The sequence below is a fragment of the Moschus berezovskii genome, chromosome Y, assembly GCF_049115385.1.
Source record: "Moschus berezovskii isolate FMDL1 chromosome Y, NW_MosBer_1.0, whole genome shotgun sequence".
Classification (NCBI taxonomy): domain Eukaryota; kingdom Metazoa; phylum Chordata; class Mammalia; order Artiodactyla; family Moschidae; genus Moschus; species Moschus berezovskii.
This window is the reverse complement of record NC_142489.1, coordinates 5647573-5663058: the sequence shown is the minus strand read 5'-3', so window position 1 is coordinate 5663058 and position 15486 is coordinate 5647573. Positions and strand designations below refer to the sequence as shown.

The 15486-nt window shown below is 41.5% G+C and overlaps 1 long non-coding RNA gene across 1 annotated transcript; it reads right to left on the bottom strand.

The window, feature by feature from the left end:
• Positions 1 to 599: 599 nt before the first annotated feature.
• On the bottom strand, positions 600 to 8381 carry LOC148773020 (uncharacterized). Its single transcript, XR_016036989.1, has 4 exons — positions 8271 to 8381; positions 7232 to 7333; positions 5940 to 5983; positions 600 to 768 (listed from the first exon to the last, which is right to left on the bottom strand). It is a non-coding gene; the product is annotated as an uncharacterized LOC148773020 (long non-coding RNA).
• Between the last annotated feature and the right edge of the window lie 7105 nt (positions 8382 to 15486).

The following is a 15486-nucleotide window of genomic DNA, read 5'->3' as shown; positions in this document are numbered from 1 at the left end:
GACTGGGTGGCTGTCTTTTTCGTTTGTTGGTAGGTTATTCTTTTTCCCTCTGTTACGTCAGAATCATCCATTTGATGGCCCCAGCGGAGTATTACTGCCACTTCTTTGGGTAGTTTAATTGCATTGACGAAGTATGTAGTCTTAATTGCATCTAAAAGGATAGGGGGAGATCCTGTCCCCTGTCTCCTGTCCCATGGTTGTTTAGTCTTTTCTCTCCCTCTCTCCTGGACACACGAATGTATCTTTATCAAATCCTCATCAGAATTGCCTCTGATGAACACTTGTCCTATTAAAGGCACAGTTTCCTGGGGCTTCCTTGGTATCTGGTAAAGAATCCACCTGAAATGATGAAGACCTGGGTTCAGTCCCTGAGTTGGGAAGATACCCTGGAGAAGGCTAAGGCTACTAATACCAGTATTCTGGTCTGGACATTTCCATGGACTGTATAGTCCATGGAGTCCCAAAGACTCGGATATGACCGAGCGGCTTTCACATTTCCTGGATATTTAAAGTGGAAAATTATGTGTTTGAAATCAAGTGACTTTTGCACAGACACACATTTGCAGGGCAGATACTAAATCAATTTATTTAAACCTTCAGAAATCAAATCCCCCCAGACAGCACATGACCAGTGAGCAGGAGAAGTGTGATGGGAAAGAGAGTGTGAGTGTGAAGAGAGAAGGATCCTGTTAATCAGGAAGCAGGAAAGTCATCTGTGTTGTTGATCTGGATTCCATGCAGAAGAGGATGTGCCTGGTCTCAGCGACTCTGTAGATGAATAAAACAGGATCAAAAGCTTAGTAGAGGTGACTGAGTGATGGCTGTCAGGGTTGAGCCTCAGGCAGCAGGCTGTCCAGGGTACAGGAGCTGGTAGGGGATCCAGTGGACAGAATCTTGGTGCATGTCGATATGCCACATCTCTGAGATGGCAGGTTCCCTGTGGAGTATTTTCCCCAGAATGTACAAATGGTGGAGGATTTTCCATTTGGGATTGACTTGAAGAGTAATGATTTCAGAAAGCATGCTCATGGTAACGCTGCATCTAAAGGTGTTTTACTGTCAATGTAGTTGAGTTACATCCTTCTCCTAATTGCACAAATTTTATCTTTTGGGCCTTAAAGAACTATTTTTTTTTAATTTCATTTTGGAATACTGGTGATTAACAATGTATTATTTTCGGGGGTACTAGGCCTGATTAATGCATACAAAAATATATTAATATCAATTATTTTTCAGATTCTTTTCCAATTTAGGTTTTTACAGAATATTGCATTTAGTCCCCTGTGCTATGCAGTTGCACCTTGTTCTCTATCCATCCTGTTTATAATAGTTTGCCTCTGCTGACCCAAACTCCCAATCTATATCTTTCCCTAATCCTTCCCCTTTTGCAACAACATCTGTTCTTTATGTCTGTGAGTCTATTTCTGTGCTGTAAATAGCCTCCTCCATCTCTTATTTTTGATTCCATACATAAGTGATACATATCGCATTTGTCTATTTCTTTCTGATTTCACTCAGTATGACAATCCATAGGTTCAACCACGTTGCTGCAAATGGCATGACTGCATTCATTTTTATGGCTGAGTAATATTCATTTGAATATTTGTAGTATCTTTTTTTTTTTATCATATTCATCTGCAAGCTGCTGTTTTTCTTTGTCTTTTTTCTTTCTTTCTTTTTTTTTTTTCCCTCAACAAGAAATTAAAGCCACACTTTAGCCAAGATCAGTGTTGTTTTCTGAGGCTGTCCTACTTTTGAAACCTTAAAGATCCCAATAACAGAAATTACTTTCTAAAGGAGAATGTGTTTCAGATGCATATTTCAGACAGTGTGGTTGGAGGCATTTAAATTCTGTCAGAATCATGTGAGATTAAACACTGGTCTTGAGAAACTGTGAGCACTGTTTAATCCTTGTGTTCCTGGGGGACAGATGTGTGTGGACAACTATAAAGTCGGGATTGATGGGAACACTAAGTAGTTTGCACCGACTTCTGGGTATTCCTGCTTCTCTCTGACAAATCTGGTCTGCAAATTCCTGCAGGTTAAGGCTCTCTCACCAAAGCTGCTCAGCAATAATCAAGCAACAAATTTATAATTTCATATGTCTCAAGATAAGAGAAATTACCTAATGTAACAGACAAAGCTCTCTAGTGGTAGACCGTAAGATATTGGGACAAATAATTGCTACGTGCAATGTTTGGCATGTATGAAATAGGCTCAGTAGGTAAAGAAACCGTCTGCTGATACAGGCAATGTAGAAAGGCTTGTTTGATATCCGGGTTGAGACGATCCCCTGGGGAAGGAAACAGCAACCAACACTAGTATTCTTACCGGGAGAATCCCATGGGCAGAGGAGCCTGGTGGGATACAGCCCATGGGGGTCGTACAGAGTCTGACACAACTGAAGTAACTTATTGGGCATTAGACATAAAATAGCATGTGCCCTTATTGATTTATCTGGTGGGGAAGCATTAATAATGAACTACGTTTACTTACAAAAGTGTTGAAATCAACTTTATTTACTCCTCTGGACAGTCATCTGGGGAATAACAAAATGGGAGAATAAAAGAGTTTCTGATTACTACCATTTCCCAGTATTTTTAAGATATCTTTTCCTTTTTAAGTAATGTATTTTATAAGAGGAACTTCCCTGGTAGCTCGGTCAATAAAGAATCTGCCTGCAGTACAGGAGACCCAGGTTCTGTCCTTGGGTCTGGAAGTTTGCCTGGAGAAGGAAATGCGAACCCACTCCAGTATTCTTTCCTGGAAAATCCTATGGAGTGAAGAGTCTGTTGTGCTACAGTCCATAGACTTACAAGAGTTGGATATGACTTAGCCACTAAACCACCACCAACAACCATTCTACATGAGGTTATTTATAGAAAAAGAAATTTTAAATAAGTTGATTTGTTTCCTGATATTTACATCCCAGGTGAATGATATAGTCAGGAAAAAGTGTATTTTCATTACCACTATCAGTGATATTCACGATATTTTCTTCTAGAATCCCTTTGTCACTCGCCTCCTTTTTGAACTTCTGATAATCTCTGTCTGAAATCTTGTCACGTTTGCCTGAAAGTCACCATGCAAAAAGGAGAATATTGCCTCCGAGAACACACAGAAATTTCTGAACATACAGAACAAGGAACTGAATGTGCCAATCTGATCTCCACCTGCATAATTTAAGACAGCCTCAGTTTCCATGGCCCATGTTGCAGATGTCTGCTGTCTTGAGATTTAATTTCCCTCTAACTCTGTAACTGAACCCAGCCAGCATCAGTAGTTGGACCCCTAAAGACTTGCAGAAGCTCCATGAATTTGCGAATCAACCCATCACAGTAGGCAACAGACTTGCTTCTTTGTCACCTTCCCAGAAGCTGTACCTGACACTCCTGTCTTGTTCTGGACCCAATGTTTTCCCATTGTGGAGATACATTAACCCCATCACACACCACTTGGGAGACAATTTACTCCTTAGCTAACCATTCTGCACAGTAGCTTTTCTGAAATAGACATCTACTATCTGGAGAGTCCCTTGGACTGCAAGGAGATTCAACCAGTCCATCCTAAAGGAGATCAGTCCTGGGTATTCATTGGAAGGACTGGTGCTAAAGCTGAAACTCCAATACTTTGGCCACCTCATGCGACGAGTTGACTCACTGGGAAAGAGTCTGAAGCTAGGAGGGATTGGGGGTGGGAGGAGACGGGGACGACAGAGAATGAGATGGCTGGATGGCATCACCGACTCAATGGACATGGGTTTGAGTGAACTCCGGGAGTTGGTAATGGACAGGGAGGCCTGGCATGCTGTGATTCATGGGGTCACAAAGAGCTGGACACGACTGAGCGACTGAACTGAACTGAACTGAACTGATATAGTCCATGGGGTTGCAAAGAGTCAGACATGACTGAGCGACTTTCACATTTCCTGGATATTTAAAGTGGAAAATTGTGTGTTTGAAATCAAGTGACTTTTGCACAGACACACATTTGCAGGGCAGATATTAAATCAGTTTATTTAAACTTTCAGAAATCAAATCCCCCCAGACAGCACATGACCAGTGACCAGGAGAAGTGTGACGGGAAAGAGAGTGTGAGTGTGAAGAGAGAAGGATCCTGTTAATCAGGAAGCAGGAAAGTCATCTTTGTGTTGTTGATCTGGATTCCACGCAGAAGAGGATGTGCCTGGTCTCAATGACTCTGTAGGTGAATAAAACAGGATAGAAAGCTTAGTAGAGGTGACTGAGTGATGGCTGTCAGGGTTGAGCCTCAGGCAGCAGGCTGTCCAGGGTACAGGAGGTGGTAGGGGATCCAGTGGACAGAATCCTGGTGCATGTGGATATGCCACATCTCTGAGATGGCAGGTTGCCTGTGGAGTACTTTCCCCAGAATGTACATATGATGGAGGATTTTCCATTTGGGATTGACTTGAAGAGTCATGATTTCAGAATGCATGCTCATGGTAACGTTGCATCTAAAGGTGGCTTACTGTCAATGTAGTTGAGTTACATTCTTCTCCTAATTCCATAAATTTTATCTTTTGGGTCTTCAAATACTAATTTTTTTTTTCTTTATAATTTAATTTTGAAATATAGGTGGTTATCATGTTGTGTTAATTTCAGGGATACTAGAACCTGATTAAAGTTCATACATACATATATTAATATTGATTGTTTCTCAGTTTCTTTTCCAATTTAGATTTTCACAAAATATCACATTTACTCCCCTGTGCTATACAATTGTACATTGTTGTCTATCCATTCTGTACATAATAGTTTGCCTCTGCTGACCAAAACTCCCAATCCATAGCTTTCCCATATCCCTTACCCTTTGCAACAATGAGTCTGTTATCAAAGTCTGAGTCTATTTCTGTGCTGTAAATAACCTCCTCCATCTCTTATTTTTTATTCCATACATAAGTGATACATATTGCATTTCTCTATTCTTTCTGACTTACTACACTCAGTATGACAATTTGTAGGTCCAACCACGTTGCTGCAAATGGCATGATTTCATTCTTTTTATGGCTGAGTAATATTCCATTGAATATTTGTAGCATTTTTAAAATCATATTCATCTGCAAGCTGGTGTTGTCTTTGCCATTTTTCTTTCTTTCTTTTTTTTTTTTTTAGGTCAACAGGAAATTAAAGTCACACTTTAGCTGAGATCAGTGTTGTTTTCTGAGGCTGTCCTCCTTTTGAAACCTTAAAGATCCCAGTAACAGAAATTACCTTCTAAAGGCGAATATGATTCAAATGCATATTTCAGACAGTGTGGTTGGAATGTATTTAAATTCTGTAAGAATCATGTGAGATTAAACCCCTGTCTTGAGAAACTGTGAGCACTGTTTAATCCCGGTGTTCCTGGAGGACAGACGTGTGTGGACAACTATCAGGTCAGGACTGACGGGAACACTAAGTAGTTTGCACCGACTTGTGGGGATTCCTGCTTCTCTCTGATGAGTCTGGTCTGCAAATTCCTACAGGTTACGGCTCTCTCACCAAAGCTGCTCAGCAATAATCAAGCAAACAGTTGGTAATTGCATATGTCTCAAGGAAAGATAAATTACCTAATGTAACAGGCAAAGCTCTCTAGTGCTAGAATGTAAGTTATTGGGACAAATAATTGTTACGTAGAACGTTTGGCATGTATGAAATAGGCGCTTGTGGTAAAGAACGCACCTGCTGATACAGACAATGTAAAAGGCTTGTTTGATCCCCAGGTTGAGAAGTACTCCTGGAGAAGGGAATGGCAACCAACTCTAGTATTTTTACCTGGAGAATCCCATGGTCAGAGGAGCCTGGTGGACTAAAGCCCATGGGGTCATACAAAGACTGACACAACTGAAGCCACTTATTAGGCATTAGGCATAAAATCACAATGTGTCCTTATTGATTTATCTGGTGGGGCAACGTTAATAATGAACGATGCTTACTTACAGAAAGTGTTGAAGTCAATTTTATTCACTCTTTTGGACAGTCATCTGTGGTAAAACGAAATAGGAGAAAATGTGAGAACCCTATGGAATATGAATTCTACACCTGCGCTTAGGGCCGTTCTGGTCATTTAGTCATTAAATCATGTCCGAATCTTTGCACCTCAATGGACACTAGCACACCAGGGGCCTCTGTCCTTCACTGTCTCCCAGGGTTTATCAAATGCATATCCTTTGATGCGGTGATGCTGTCTATCCATCTCATACTCTGTCGCCCCCTTCTCCTTTTGCCTTCAGTTTCCCAGCATCAGAGTCTTTTACACTGAATGGGCTCTTCCAATGAGGTGGTCAAAGTATAGGAGCTTCAGCTTCAGCATCAGTCCTTCCAATTAATATTTAGCATTCATTTCCTTTAGGACTGACTGGTTTGGTCTCCTTGAAGTCCAGCGGACTCTCAAGAGTTTTCTCCAACAGCACAATTCAAAGGCATCGGTTCTTCGGTGTTCAGCCTTCCTTATGGTGCAGCTCACTTCTGTTCATGACTACAGGAAAACTGTCACTTCGACTACACAGACCTTTGTCGGGAAAGTGAACTCTGCGCCTTTTACTACACTGTGTAGGATTGCCCTTGCTTTTCTTCCAAGGAGCAAGCATCTTTAAATTTTATGGCTGCAGTCAGTGTCTACAATGATTTTTGAGCCCAAGAAAACGAAAACTGTCACTCTTTACACTTTTCCTATTTGTCATGAAGTAATAATACGGGATGGCACCATCCTTATGGCAGAAAGTGAAGAAGAACCAAAGAGCCTCTAGACGAAAGTGAAAGAGGGGAGAGAAAAAGTTGGGTTAAAGCTCAACATTCATCTGTGGATAAACAAAACAGGAGAAATAAAAGAGCCTCTGGATTACTACCATTCCTAGTACTTTTAAGATTTCTTTTCTTTTTTGAGTAAGGTAATTTATAATACGAGCTTCCCTGGTAGTTCACTCAATAAAGAATCTGCCTGCAGTACAGGACACCCAGGTTCTACCCTTGGGTCTGAAAGTTGGCTTGGAGAAGGAAATGTTAACTCACTCCAGTATTCTTTCCTGGAAAATCCTATGGACTGAAGTGTCTGTCAGGCTACAGTCCATAGACTTACAAGAGTTGGATATGACTTAGCCACTAGACCACCACCAACAACCATTCTACGTGAGATTATTTATGGAAAAAGAAATTTTAAACAAGTTGATTTGTTACCTGATATTTACATCCCAGGTGAATGATATAGTCAGGAAAAAGTATATTTTCATTACCATTATCAGTGAAATTCACGATATTCTCTTCTGGAATCCCTTTGTCACTCGTCTCCTTTTTGAACTTCTGATAGTCTGTGTCTGAAAGTTGGTCACGTTTGCCTGAAAATCACCATGCAAAAAGGAGAATATTGTCTCCTAGAACACACAGAAATTTCCGAACATACAGAACAAGGAACTGAATGTGCCAATATGATCTCCACCTGCATAATTTAAAACAGCCTCAAACAGTTTCCATGGCCCATTTTGCAGATGTCTGCTGTCCTGAGACTTTATTTCCCTGTAACTCTGTAACTAAACCATACCAGCATCAGCAGTAGGACCCCCAAAGAGTCGCAGGAGCTGCATGACTTCGAGAGTTAACCCATCACAGTAGGCAACTGACTTGCTTCTTTATCAGCTTCCCAGAACCTGTACCTGACACTCCTGTTTTGCTCTGGGCACAAATTAACAGGAAACAGCGTTTTCCCATTGCGGAGACAGATTAACCCCATTGCATCCACTTGGGAGACAATTTACTCCTTAGCCAACCATTCTACACAGTAGCTTTTCTGAAATAGACATCTACTATCGCAATGGTACACTCACCTCAGTGCTTCTGTGTGGTCATTTGGGGTCATGTTACTGTTCATAAGAAGAGTGCATTGTGATAACTGAACAGGATGGAGATTTATTTTACAAGTTTCTGTTCCAGAGGTTATAATGTATGGGAAAACTGATATAAAAATGATGTAATTCAGGCCAGCCTCATTACAGCCATGGCTTGAGCTTAGTTGATGCACTTTTAAAAAACACTCTGTACAAATTATTTTTTTAATATCAACAGGTAGAGATTATTTTCAAATGTTTGAAAATTATTTTCAGCCTCAATTTCCTAGTAGATTACCTTCCAGGATACTTAAGTCCATGAACACGAATACGAAGACCTTGTACACTGAATAGTGAATATTGTCACCACCTCGTGATTTTCTGAATGAAAGTTCGGACATGGACATGTGGCATGTCAATGGCAATGGGGATTTTAGAAAGCCACACATACCGATTATTCCAACCAAGTCTGTCTCTTTTCCTTCTTCATCCACATTGTGAATATATCCTATTATACTTTCAGGTGTCACTTGAAGAAGTGTAACTTCGTTTTGACCCGCATCTGTGAGAGAGAGAAGATATACATATGTACAACTCCATGTTCATTTGTTGTCAGTTAGATGTACTGTGACAGACTGAGCGCATTATGAACGGCACGTGCGGTACTGATGTTTGCCTCACTCCATAGGTGTGCTGAATGCTACCGTGGTTGCAACAGCAAGAAAAGCAGGCAAGACTTTGTCTCATTCTCACTGTTTCCTATAGCTAACCAGTCACTCCTTGCTGTCTTACTAAGATGCTTTCTAGAACCTGTGTCCTAGAGAAACCAATAGATGTATTTTTTTAAAAATTTACCTAATTTCAATTAATTTTTTGCTACTCTGAATCGTCGTCACCGTCCGCAGGCTTTCTCTACTTGCGTTGACATGGGGACCACTCTCTAGTTATGCTACGTGGGCTTCTCGTTGCAGTGGCTTCTCTTTGCTTGAGTATTGACTCTAGGAGGCGTGGGCTCTGTCGTTGCTGTTCGCCGGCTCTAGAGCACCTGCTCAGTAGCTGTGGCACAAGGGCTTTGGGCACCACAGTGTGCTGGATCATCCCAGGTCAGGGATCCAATCCATGAGTACTGTGTTGGCCGGCCGAGTCTTATCCACAGGATCCCCGGGGAAGTCCCCAACAGTGCTTTCAACAGCATGAGGGTGTTGTCAAGCAGAAGTTCGAAAAGCCTTTGTATTTCTGCTATCCCAGCCAGGGCACTGATTTCTCTGGACCAAAATCAGCCTGCCATTCAGAAGCTTGTGTTCCTGAGTGCTTAGCCTGTGCCAGGAAACCTTCAGAACACTTTCCATTAGTTTCTCTGTTTCCTCTGCCCCCTCCATCTGGGGGATGGCAGAGCCCACTGCAGTGTCTGTTCTTCTGAAGACAGTTCACCTGCAGGGACGTGCAGGCAGTGAGCTCTGTCCTCCCTGGAGCACTGACCCTTCTCTCCGCCATGCCCATCCACTCTGCCCCATGTGCCTGGACAAGAAGCAGCTCTGACTTACTGCTTGTCCCCTCTAAATTATCTATGTCCATTCTGTCTCTACTGGCCTCCATCACATCTCCTGCAATCACTCAGCGACATGGGATGTAAAACTGCCAAACTGTGTTCCTGAAATGTGAAAACACCTCTCCTTGGTGTCTAAATTACTGGAAATCATCAGTCTGCTTGAGAAGGAAAAAACAAAAATAGCAGCTGAAACTGCTTCACCGTCTCATAACAACAAAATTATATACAACACGCCCAAGCCGACCACAAGTCCACGAACCTTGGATCACGTTGGGATAATTTAATCCTGAGAACGCATGTCCTCAGATTATCAGTGACCACCTGTTCTTGGCCATGACCTCACCAACGTGGGCAGAGCAGCATCAGTGAATTGGCTGTGAGGCGATGGCACAGTCAGAGGAAATCTATCTTTTGGGAGTCAGGTCACCGTCAAGGTCGCCGTTTGTGCTGTGCTTCATGTGAGACACGTCACCCCACAAAACACTCTTGGGGGTTAGCTCTTGAAAGTGCCCTGTGCAAGACGGCAAACTATTCTGTTTCTCTCCCTTGTTATTTGCTCTGTAAAAATCCAGCTAAAAAGTATTTCAAAAACGAAGGAAACAGTAACAGTGGAGGCCATCATGATTCAAAGGAAAAAATTAATATGGGAATTTTGATGCTGGGACAGATTGAAAGCAGGAAGAGAAGGGGATGACAGAGGATGAAGTGGTTGGATGGCATCACAGACTCGATGGACATAAGTTTGAGCAAGTTCCTGGAGTTCGTGGTGGACAGGGAAGCCTGCAGTGCTGCAGTTTGTGGGGTCGCAAAGAGGCATGACTGAGCAACTGAGCTGAACTGAAAAATATGACAGCATAGTTTAAAAATCATCAACTATTAGATATTATCCACAAAAGTATGGGGAAATATTTCAGGCATAAATTTTACTTCTTTGTGGTCATTGCATTTGCAACAGTGCCAATACTTCGTTTAGGCAGGGTTGCGATCACATATGGATATATTCAAATGTTCATCGAACGTGTACCTCTTAGGCCACTTAAAATTAGGAATGGTGCTTAGAGCCCGCGTGGAGAACTTAAGGATATAAATCTTAGTCAGCACCCCCATTGCTTTGAACACAAACTGCCTTTATGATTGAACTCAGGATAGTTTCTTTGTATTCAAGTACTTCTGCAAAACCCTGGTCAGATTTAGATGTTTTAAGACCGTTTTTTAAAAGTGATTGACACCAATTTGCAAACTCAAGACAGAACCTTGAGACATCAGTTCATAAGGCTCTTGTAAATTTTCCGTGAGAGCCGTACAAAATGCAAGTTTGACACCTGTGCTTAGTCTCGTTTTTCTCGTTGTTCAGTTCTAGGTCACGTCTGGTTCTTTGCGATCTGACGACTATACAAAGCAGGCTCTTCTGTTCTCCACTATCTCTCTCTTTGCTCAAACTCATGCCCATCATGAAGGTGATGCTATCTATCCAACTAATCCCCTGCCACCCCATTCTCCTTTTCCCATCATTCTTTCCAAGCATCAAGTTCTTTTACAATGAGTTGGTTCTTCTTATCAGGGGGCCAAGGGATTGGAGCTTCAGGTTCAGCATCAGTCCTTTCAATGAATACTCACGGTTGATTTCCTTTAAGCTTGACTGGTTTGATCTTCTTGCAGTGCAAGGGTCTCTCAAGAGTCTTCTCAAGCACCACAGTTGGAAAGTATCAAGTCTTCGGCGCTCAGACTTCTTTATGATCCAATCATCACATGAACTTTTTGATCTCACATCCATACACCACTACTGGAAAAATCATAGCTTTGCTTCTACAGGTTTTTGTCCACAAAGCAACATCTCTGCCTTTTAATGCACTAAGTTTGTCTCACCTTTACTTCCATGGAGTAAGCATCTTTTCATTTCATAGTTGCAGTCACCATCTGCAGTGATTTTGGAGCCCATGAAAATAAAATCCGTCATTGCTTCCACACTTTCCCCTTTCTACTTGTCATGAAGTAATGGAACCAGATGCCACGGTCTTCGTTTTCTGAATGCTGAGTTTCAAGCCTGCTTTTCCATTCTCCTCTCTCACCCTCATTCAGAGGCTCTTTAGTTCCTCTTCACTTTCTGCCATTTGAGTGGTATCATCTGCATATCAGAGGTCTTGATATTTCTCCTGGCAATCTCGATTCTCGCTTGTGATTCATCTAGCCTGGCATTTCACATGATGCACTCTGCATACAAGTTATGTAAGCAGGGTGACAATATACAGCCCCGAGGTACTGCTTTCCCAATTTGGAACCAATGCATTTTTCCCTGTGCAGTTCTAATGGTTGCTTGTTGATTTGCATGCAGGTTTCTTAGGAAACAGGTAAGGTGTTCTGGTACTCCCATGTCTTTAAGAATTGTCCACAGTTTGTGGCAAACCTTTAGTCAAAGGATTTAGCATAATAAGTGAAGCAGAAGTTAGTGCTTTTCTGGAACTCTCTTACTTTCTCCATGATCCAGCAGATGTTGGCAATTTGGTCTCTGGTTCCACTGCCTCTTCAAAAGCCAGCTTGCACATCTGGAAATTCTCGGTTCACGTGCTACTGAAGCCCAGCTTGAAGGTTTTGGAGCATAAACTGACTAGCATGTGAAATTTTCATGACCGTGTGGTAGTTAACATTCTTTGAAATTGCCCTTCTCTGGGATGAGAAGAGAAAAGACCTTTCGCAGTCCTGTGGCCACTGCTCAGCTTTCCAAATTTGCTGACATATTATGTGCAGCATTTTAATAGCAATATCTTGTAGGATTTTAAATAGCTCAGGTGGAATGCCATCAACTCCACTAACTTTTTTCATAGTAATATTTCCTAAGGCCTACTTGACTTCACACTCTAGGATGTCTGGCTTTAGTCATTTTGAGTAAACCTCAGTTGTGTGGAGACAGTCCAGTCCTTGACTTCTAATTGCAAGTAGGAGTAGAATGCAGGTGTACGGGGGTAACTGAAGGAAGTCAAGACCAAGATTTTCACCCAAACACATTCCTCCCAGTAAAACACTCTTACATTCAACATCAAATACTTACATTCAATATCATAAACTCCAGTTTTTCGCTTTACTCCTGTGACGTGTTTTTTTATGCATTCTCCATTTGACCTTAAAGACAAAATATATTCAGTTGTTTTATTAAAATAGCAAAATTCAGTAGTCAGAATTTCTTTTTGCATCACACTCCAGATTGCGCTTGTGTCACCTTAGCACCTGTGAGCAATGTGAACACAGAGAAGAAATATGTTGTCTTGGATCAAGCAACCATCAGATGACAAGGGTTTGTCTGCACATTAGAGCTGACTAGTAGTTCCAAAGATAAACTTCAAATACAATATAGGTCTTGTTTAAAGCCAATGCACAGGAAGACGTCTAGAATTGTAGGAAAACCTAATGAGAATGAGCCTTTCCTATATATGGTTTCTGAAAACTGAGAGGAACAACCATCATGACAGACCTTGGACATTCTCACAACCCTGGGAGTGATTCATTAGAGAATATGAGAACCAAATATCCCCAGGAGTTAGAAGAAAAATTTTAACTTTCTCAAAAGGCACACTCTTCGTCCATCACAACACCATAAAAGGATTAAGCTTTAAAGACACATCTGTGCATGTCTACATATTGACACATACAGACACACAAGCAAAAACACAAGTGCACGATATATGCTTATATGATATAAGGAAATTACACATATATAATATATGTTAAGTATATATTGTCACCTACGTAACAAAAGAGTTTGGGTGACTTCCTATATTGTCTCTGTGCATGTGCATGGAAAAAAAAGTATATTTGGCACATGGAATGCACAAGAAACTAATATTAAAATGGAAATAACAAGAATTGGATTTATATTGAACAGACTCCTTGTAAAGGAACATCCACAGTGAATTGAGTTTACTGTTATCAGTCTTTTGGGAAATACACTGAAGTTACTGAAAAGAACCTTAAGGTGGGTACTGAATAATTTTCCAAAAGCTGCAAATATACAAAATTCTATCTTTGCAAACCAAGCCCTTTCATGTGGGTTAAAAACCCAGCTCCCTGTACATGCAGACACAAAGTTAAATTTTAAAACCATTGTGTTCAGTGAGAGAAACCAAAGAAAATCATGCAGAGTGAATAACTTTGTCTTAAGAAGATCCAGAAAAGGTGAGAATAAACTGGCCAGTTCTTACCTGTTGCCTGAGAGGTAGATGTTGAATAATGAGTGATGGAAAGGAGTTGTGATGGAGAAATTATGTATATATATGTATATATATATAATATAATGTATATATATAATATAATGCATATATATAATATAATGTGTATATATAATATAATGTGTATATATAATATAATGTATATTATATATATATATATAATCGTAATGTTTATTTTTAACTGTGCTAGGTCTTTTGTTACTAGGTCTTTCTCTAGTTGTGGTGAGCGAGGGCTACTGTGGAGTTTCAGGCTTGTCACTCTGGTGACTTCTTTTGTGGAGCATGGGCTCTGGAACATGGGCTCTAGAGCACAGGTTCAGCAGCTGGGTCACACGTGCCTGGTTTCTCTGCAGCATGTGGGATCTTCCTGGACCAGAGATGCAACTTGTGTCTCCTGCATTGGCGGGCGGATTCTTAACCCTTGAGCCACCATGGAGCACAGATTTCTATATCTCGACTGTGGACCTCATGGAACAGTTGTAGATATATGAAAGTTCATTGAATTAAGACCTCGACAAACGTGCAGATTATGCATAAATACACTTCAGTAAAGCCAATTTCAGAAAGGGTGGCCATGTGAAAACTTAAACACAGGGCACACAAATTGTAAAGATGACAGAGGATGATAATGGGTGTTCTTAAAATATTAGTGACAACACACACGTGTATATATATGTGTGTGTGATATATATCTGTGTGTTTGTGTGAGTCTGTTTCTGTATGTGTGGTTATAATTTGACTGTATGTATACTATCTCGGCTCAGTGGTAAAGAATCTGTGTGCAATGCAGGAGACCAGGGTCCCATCCCAGGGTCTGAAAGATCCCCTTGGAGAAGGGAATAGCAACCCACTCCAGAATTCTTGCCTGGAGAAATCCATGTTCTTTACCTCTAGTATCACCTGGGAAGCTCATTTGGGGCTGTGAGGACATTAGTGAATTCAGTGGTGATCAAATATCTCGTGAGAACGCCCGACAGAACAGAGTTCACTGTGGGCTCTCCCAGTACCATCAAAACTCTGCAGAAAGGGTTCAAGCCCCTCATTTGTGTCAGGCCACGAGCCTCTTCCCACGGCCGAGATCCTCTTTCCTTTAATGAATTGATGCCAGTGGAGCTTCTGGAACTCCCACCCTCTTCTAAGCAAAAGCACCAGGACTTCCCTTGGAGGCTCACAAGTGAACTGCCTGCACCCCAGCTCTGAGACCCTGCTCATCCACAACTCATGGCATTACACTCTCAACATCATCCAGAGAGTTCCTTGTAGACGGAGAAGCCACACCCTCCACCAGACTCTAGAGCTTATGAGTTGTCTTTTTTTCCCTTCGGGGTGACTTTTACTTACTTGATATAGAAGTCGATGTCAGCTGTGTCATTTGGATGAAACTGAACATGACGTACGTGAAGGTGGAATGGCCCATCCTCAGTGATCTTGTCTTTGTTACTGGCTGAGATGTAATGGTTTTTCCATTCCCCTGAAAACTAAAGTCAAATTCCTGTGAGGAAGCTTCGGCCTTCTCTGCAATTTCTGCCCTCCATCATCCCTCAGGAGTTTCCCTTGTCCTTTCACTTGGGCAGAAGTTACCTATCTTCATGGACACAGCCCTAGGTATAAAATCATGTGAAAACTCAACTCACATAAAGGAAGGAATTGAGGTATTACTGAGATAGCTTGAGCTGTGCAAAGGAAGGAATTGAGGCATTACTGAGATAGCGTGGGCTCTCTTGTCAACTGCAAGAGCCCTAGTCCAACAGCCGTGTGAGCTTCCTTCTGTTTTATAAGAGCAGGGAACATGCAAGAGACCAACGAATAGACGGCAGAGATGACATGGAGGCCATGCAGAACAGGTATATAGAGAGTGAACGGAGCAACTTTGAGCCCCAGGGACATGGCCAGACTTA